Source organism: Peromyscus eremicus, chromosome 8b, assembly GCF_949786415.1.
Source record: "Peromyscus eremicus chromosome 8b, PerEre_H2_v1, whole genome shotgun sequence".
Classification (NCBI taxonomy): domain Eukaryota; kingdom Metazoa; phylum Chordata; class Mammalia; order Rodentia; family Cricetidae; genus Peromyscus; species Peromyscus eremicus.
In genome coordinates, this window is record NC_081424.1 from 36,197,853 (window position 1) to 36,205,902 (window position 8,050).

The following is an 8,050-nucleotide window of genomic DNA, read 5'->3' on the forward strand; positions in this document are numbered from 1 at the left end:
ATTATACATTTTTGCCTATTCATTGGAGTATACAGTTAATTGGGCATGATGGTAGGTCTGTAATCCCAGCATTGAAAGCAGGGGTGTAGAATCACGCGCTCATGGCCAGCCCATGCTACACAGTGAGTCCCAGGCAGTGGTGAGAACTGGTCTCAAAATTAACTAATGAAAGTTTGTTTATTTCATAGTATGGAAAAAAACTCAAAACAGTGGAAAGGGAGGGAATAGGTAGAGAAGACATGAATAAAACATTTCTTATTTTGTAGATTTTGACTTTGAAATTGTGATACTGTTTTACGCAATTATAACAATAAAGGTTAGAAAAGCAAGCTCTAAAAATAAAAATAAAAATACTAACTAGCCTAGGATATGTCTCATTGATGGGTCAAACATGGGAGAATTTGAACAGAGACAAGGACAATAAGTCCAACTAATTAAAACACGCTGTGCACATTTAAATTAATGAATTAATAATGAAGCTACAAAAACTAATTGGTTAAACGTGGATAATGTGGGTGAACGGGCAAGAAGGGAAAGAAGTTGAAAGGAGGGTATTTTGAGGCAGTTGGAGGGGGATGGGGTAGATATGATTGTATATCATATTTCATTGTATACAAGTAAGAAATTCTCAAAAATAAAGAAAAAGTTAAAGAAAAGATGGCCACACATAGAGAAATTCTTTGCTGAATATGGATATATGGCAGGGAGAGGTTAACACACTACTCTGTCTACTTTTATTTGTGTTTAAATTATTCCACTCTAAGAAACAAAAATACTCTGGAAAGATTTTTTAAACACTTTTAAATAATAGAGAGTTTTATCATAAACATGCATGGGAAACTGAATGACTAAGACAGATTAATTTATATTGACTTTAATTTGTAAAGTCAATGAATTTCAAACTCAACTAACTTCAGCTTTTGACAAACAGACCCTAAACTTTACATGATAGTCAATAATTAAAACTAACCACTATAATAAAGAAAAGTGAAAAGGGCAGACTTATTCTATCTGAAAACAGGATGCTCTGTGTGTGTGTGTGTGTGTGTGTGTGTGTGTGTGTGTGTGTGTGTGTGTTAGATACATATAAATGTATACATATATGTATATATACATAGAGAGGAGACATATTTAAATAAACATCAAAAACAGTAAGTTACAATAAGACAAGTGTATGTTTTAAAAAACAGTATTACTTGAGTAGAAATGAATAATGCTAAAGGGAAAAACATGGAGAAAAAGAATTCAGAGTAGTTAGAAAATACATTTTCTTCCAAGGAAGAAATAGAGAGACAGATAATCAACTTCTCTCCTCCTGGCACGCTCTTATGTAGAGAGATGTCACTTACCTGACAGCTGACATTTACTATGTTCTATATACTTGATCGACAACATAAATGAGGCCAGTATAACTTAGCATTAACAACGCTGCATTTTCCTTCATTTACTCTTCTTGAGAATTTGGCCTTCTCTTTAAACCATTCTGGGTTTTCACAGATTTTATCTCACTGAAACAACCAGAGGCATCACTCTCTATTTTTAAGTAGTATTTTTAGTTATTCTTTGAAAATTTCATACATGAATATGATGTATCATGAGCATATCTACCCTATACCCCACCTTCAACTCCTGCTAGAGTCCTACCAAAACATTGCCCTCCCAACTTCATGTCCTCCTTTGTTTGTTTTTATAGCCCACTGAATCAAATCAGTGCTTCCCATGTGTTCATCAGCGTGCTGTCCACTGGAGAATGGACAACCTATTAGTGTCTACACTGCCAATAAAATAACAGTTCTACTCTTAGCTGTTATCAACTGCCAGGAGCTCCTGAGCTAGGAGTGAGGCTTCTGAAGCCCCTCCCCCATCCATGCTGGATATTTCAATGGCTTGATGTTATGGCGGTCTTGTACAGGTAACCATGGCTCCTGTGAATTCATGTGTGCTACAGCCAATGTCAAGTCCAGAAGAGCATCTCCCTGCACTCTACTCATGCTTTGGGTCTTACGTTCTTTCCATAGCTCTTCCATGATATCTCCACCCCCTGCCCGCCACCTCCCCCACCCCCACCCCTGATCCTTGGGGAGGAGAGTTTGCTATGGATGACCCATCCTAAGGCTGAACACTTGTAGTCATTTATTCTCAGCATTTCCACCATTTTCGACTCTCTTATAGGCACAGTTCTCTTTTTTAATGTTCAATGTCTTATCACAGATAAAGACGCTTGCTACCAATCCTGATATCCTGAGTTCAATCCCTGCAATCTACGTGGTAGGAGAGAACCAACTCCCACAAGTTTGCCCTCTGACCTGCACAGGTGAGCCATGACACATGTCCTTTCTCCACAAAATAAATAATGATAAATAAATGTAATTTTTTAAAAAATCAAGGCAGTGGTGGCACACACCTTTAATCCTGGCACTCAGAGGCAGCCAGATCTCTATGAGTTTGAGGCCAGCCAAGACTACACAGAGAAACCCTGTCTCAAAAAACAAAACAAGCAACAACAACAAATCCTTAAAAAAAATGAAGAGACAGTGTAATGGAGGGAGGAAAGAAGGAAATATTAGAGTAAAAAATTCTCAGATTTCTTAAATCACTCTTCTGCCAATGATAGGGCAGAGTTGAGTAACAGGGTCGATCTGCATCTTTGTAAAATCCAAGACTTCACTATTAGAAGAGATTCAGAACTGCATCCCCCTCTTTCTTTGAAGTTCCTTGCTTGTTTTCCTGTCTTTGAAGTCTCTATTCTTCTCCCACGCACTATTAAATTTCCTTCTGTTTCTTTGAGCTTACAACAAACTTCACCTTTTAATTCCATACAAATGCATTCACAGCCACCCTTTCTGAATGAAAACAGTTTCAGGTGAGATAATCATGCCCCTCACCATCTTTCTGTGAAAGCATGCCTGGAGTGCACAAGTTTTAGATAATCACCCGTACTCCCTGTCATTTCCAATTCAATAGACTTCGAGAGTTAGTGTGATTCACAACATTCCTCGCCTCTTTTTAGAAAGAATTGGAACTTTTACCTGTAAAACAAATGACCTTATACTTTAAACCCAAGCCTTAACATTTATAAATATTTAAAATCTATCGTCAACTCTGCCTGCTGCTTCCCTGGAATTCTTCTGTTCAAATACAGGCAGTTCTATTATCCTGTACATTCTAGGCTTATTCTGACTTCTAATTGTAAGATACCGAGACTATGCAGAAGTGGATTTCAGGAAACCTGGCCTCTCCAGACCAGGTGTTTTCTATTCATTTAAGGTCAGGGCAAGCTGGGTGTGGTGGCACATCCCTTTAGTTCCAGCACTTGGGAGGTAGAGGCAGGTGGCTCTCTGTTAGTTCAAAGACAGCCTCATTTACATGGTGAATTCCAGGACAGCCAAGGCTATGCAAAGAGACTCTGTCTCAAAAAAACCAAAACCAAAAAAAGAAAAGCAGAAACAAAAAGGGACTGGATAACCTCTAATGTAGTGCAGCATTTTTATAAGGCACATATTCTGGTCATTCTAAGCCCACTATCTCAAGAACATTTTCTGTGGCCAGCTCCTCTTCAAAGTGGACAACAGTAAGAGCTGCCTCCCCCCGCAAAAGGGGTGACCCTAACTAGTGTTGCATGGCCATGCATAGATGGGGGAACCATATCCGCTACATGAAACTGAGCCTTGGTCTTAAGCCCAGGCTTGTGTACTTATGGGTCCACAGAGTAGGTGGCAACCCCAAGAGAAAAGTCAGAGGTGTGAGCAGAAGAAATAGATGGCCACTGCAGAGGCTCGTGGCTGCTCCTTGTAGCTTGGAGGCAACTGCCAGCCCTAACGTTTCGAGATGAATTCCCATAACATTACTCCCGCCCACTTTTCCTTTAGCCTTTGTGACACTATCAACATTTCCTAAGTTCTCAAGTCTTAAAGCACACAGGAGAGACTGCTGTGGTCTCTAGGCCTACTACCCAGCATGAACAGGATTGGAGGAGAGTCAGCGGAACACTTGAACGACAACAGCACTTCATGTTTACGCTGCAAATGACTTTTTTTTTCTTAAATATGGAACACTACATGAATTTGTGTGTCCTCCTTGTGCACGGGCCATGCTAGTCTTCTCTGTATTGTTCCAATTTTAGTATATGCTGCAGAAGCGAGCACGCAAATGACTTTTTAAAAGATTTATGTTTTATTTTCTAAATATGTATACATGCCTTTCTGTGTCTGGGTATGTGAATGTAAGTGTAGATGCCTGTGGAGGCCAGAAGAGGGCATCAGATCCCATGGAGCTCAAGTTACAGGCAGATGTGAGTTGCCCATTATGGATGCTGGGTACCTATCTAGGTCCTCTGCAAGAGAAGTACATGCTCTTAAGTGCTGAGCTATCTCTCGAGCCCCCACCAATGAGTTTTGACAGCCTTATCACACCATTACGGCTATTTGTAACCAAATACAGTAATTATATTTTTATCATGTGTGTGAGTACAATTCTGCCTGCCTCATCTCTTAAGTGTTTGCACTTCTCAATTGGAGTCCCTTCTGCCTTGAGCCAGCCCATGCAGTAGTAGAGAAGGGCCTTGAAAATAATGTGGTTCCTATTGTCATGGTCATTCCCATGCTTCCTGACAAACACTTTTGAGAAAGAACTCTGGGATGTTTGTCTCACGGCCAATCTTCTCATTTGTGCTCTGTGTGCTGCGGCTAGCATGGAAGGAAGACTTTAAGAGCTCTTTAAGGGGCTAAGTCGGTGTATTCTATTTTAATGAACAATTATTCAAACTTTGCAAAGGAAATACTTTCATTATTTTCCCCCAGATGTTTATTGAATATTCTAAATCCACATTAATTTTTAGTTGGGTCCTTTATCATTCATCAATTATTTCTCTGCTTGTTTATAATTCCTTCCACATGCCTTTTAAGTTTGGATTGGTTTAACGGGAATACGCTGCACATTCCCTTGAAAACAAGACACTTAACAAATGGCATTAGCAAATTCTTCATTTTCTGTTTATAACTTGTGGCCTTAAGAAAAGATAAAAAGAAAAACAAGCATCCCCTTTGCTTAAGTGAAATGGCATGTTGCTTTTTGTATTTAATAATTATTTATTGGATTTTATTTAATTTCTGTGTAGATTTGATTAATATAATACTATATGGTCATAATATTATTACTTTTTACTGGTGCTAACAATAAATAAATGATAATTAAATTTAGAAAATACTCACAAAAGCCATAGGTCAGAGAAAAATGTTTTAATTGTGTCGGAGCCTGTCGACAGTCAGCTGGGTTGCTGGGTAGAGGCGTGCGGATTGAAGAGACAATGAAGAAGATAGAAAAGAGTCGAGAGGTCTGCCGGTCAATGCTGGACAGCCCCAAGTTTATTTCACAGCCAGCTTATATACAGTCTTGAAGGACAGAGGTAGAACAATGCACAGCACAGGCATTCAACTACTATCTATCCTGCCTTGCGTCAAGGAGCAGACAGTTTCATTTTCTATCTCAATGTACCTCTGGTTGGCATCAGCAGCCTGCATCTAGCTAGATATTGTGTTTCTTCTTGTGGGCTAATCAGGACTTTCTCACAGCCCTTCAAGGAGGCTCTACGGGCTAATCAGAACTTTCTCATAGCCTTGGAGCAAATAAGCCTGAACTCTATTGACTCAGAATAGACTTCAGATTCAAACTGGGAGACTGAGTCAGTTGTGGGCTCCCACATAATTGAAATTTCAGTTTACATACATAATATATGCATAATGGTATAGCATAAGGAAGTTAGTAAAATACTTTTGAGTATAGATATAGAAAAGTTTAAGTATTAGCAAAAAAAAGTCTGAGAATAAAAGAATGGAATTATGAGTCTAAAGAGAACAAGAAATGATACTATTTTCTAAAAGTTAAATTCAAATACTTATACAAACTGTTAAGTAGGTATCTCTAAGCCTTTGATGTGCAGCTGCTCAGAGACAGTGCAATGATCTCTCCTTCCAGGGATTTTTATTTGCATAAATCCCATCACCCCCATGAAGAGTGTGGGTTGGGTTGACATAATCGCTTGCTTATAGAGGATACAGCAAAGAATGGACAAGGCTTCCACAATGAGGTTATAGAAATCCTTTAATGTCCTTCTGCTCATTCTCTCTCCTTCCCTCCCTCCCTCCCTCTCTCCCTCCCTCCTTCTCTCCCTCCCTCCAGGAAAAGCCATTTGCCATGTTGTGAGTTGCCATGTGCAAAGCCTTATGTGGTGAGCAACTGAGGGATGTCTCTGGCCATTTAGCCAGCAAGGAACTGAATCCAGCCAACAATGGCGTGTGTGAGCTGAGGCAGTCTTGTCAAGCCTGCAGATGAGAACAGAGCCCTGCCTCTTGAGGCCCCCTTGTGACAGAGTGGGTTTTTAATCCAGAGACACAGTGAGACAGTACATGATTGTTTCCAACTGTTAAGATTAAGGAAAAATGTGTCACACGGCAATAGTTAACTAATACAATAATAGTATCCAATGGCTATTGCTTTTAGAATCTACTGGGTGCATTTAAGAGCAATACACAGTTTTTATTTCCTTTTAATTGACATTAATTTCCAATAATCTTGAGCTTTTGCCATTTTGCAGCTATTGAAATTCCCAAGGAAATATTTTAAGGGGCAATGATATGAGTTGGGGTAATAATTTCTTACTATAAGTAAAACTGAGCAAAGGAGAATCCTCATTTCTGAGTGATTGTGAAGGAGGCTAAGAGAGAATGGGACCTAGAAGTTTCTCTTTTCTACGTGAACTGAGGCTAGTGATTAAGCCAACCTAGGAAGCACACAGCCTCTACCGACTGAGGACTCACAGTTAACTACACCTGCCATTTAGGTAACCACATAGCCTTTCGAGATGAGATTGTCAAGACGGAGCTGTAAAGGAGCCAACTGATTATGACCTGTGTGAGCCTGCAGAGGAGGTGTCTATCCAGCATCTCCCCAGCCACTTAGACAAGGCAAGGGCCATCATGACATATGATCAATAGCTGAGAGTCGACCTGGAGATGTCAGATTCTCTCCATCACACAAGCACAGGACTTAGGTTCGATCTCAGGTCTCCAACTTAAGCCTTGTTCTCTTAGTGTTGCCTTTCCATAAAGCAAAGGGGGGCAGGAATGTATATTCTCCTATATTTACATTATATCAGCTACCCGAAGTTTTAGTTTGCATGGGTTTTTTTCTTTGTACCTATGAATGAAATAAATATATTTCCTATACCAACAATCTCATTAAGAATCCAATTTCTTACTGCAATAAATCATACATTCTATAAAATTTGCCATTTAACCCTTTTTAAGTGTACAGTTTTGTGACATGTACATTTGCCCTGTTGTACCACCACCACTGTTCAAATGTTTCCAGTACTTTTGCATCTTATCAAACAGAAACTTCACACCCATTAAGCAATCTAACTCCCCATTCCCACTTCCTCCCAGTTGTTCCAGTCCCCAGTGACCCTAGGTACTTCATATGAGTGAACACACACGCAGTATTTATTCTTTCCTGGCTGTTTTATTTAACTTAGTATAACAACTTCAAAGTTCATCCATTGAAAAATATCCTTTACCTTAAGTCTAAATAGCATCCCACTATTACATACTTATTACATTCATTTATCTGGTCACTGCCTGTCACAGTCTACCATAGCAAAAACTTTATAACAGGGTAGTTCATAAACAACATTATTACTTCTCATTCTTCTGGAGTCCGTGATCAAGATCCAGCAGATCTGGCCGGTGGTAAAGGCTCACTTTTTGGTTCACAAACGGGTGAACCAGCTTACTGGGTTCTCATGATAGAATGAGCTCTCTCTCTCTCTCTCTCTCTCTCTCTCTCTCTCTCTCTCTCTCTCTCTCTCTCTCCTTCACTCCCTCCCCCCCTATCAATTAATGTATATGTATGTTGGGAGGAGAGCACATGGCACAGAACACATGGAGATCACAGGTCAATCTTGGTTCTCTCCTTTGACCTTTGTATGGGTTCTGAGGATGGAATTTAGGTCATCATGACTGCATGGCAAGTTCTCTCTCTCTCTCTCTCTCTC

At 39.7% G+C, this 8,050-nt stretch overlaps 1 non-coding gene across 1 annotated transcript; it reads right to left on the reverse strand.

Moving 5' to 3' along the window:
- Positions 1-4,040: 4,040 nt before the first annotated feature.
- LOC131918918 (U6 spliceosomal RNA) lies at positions 4,041-4,143 on the reverse strand. Its single transcript, XR_009381137.1, has one exon. It is a non-coding gene; the product is annotated as a U6 spliceosomal RNA (small nuclear RNA).
- Positions 4,144-8,050: the final 3,907 nt, after the last annotated feature.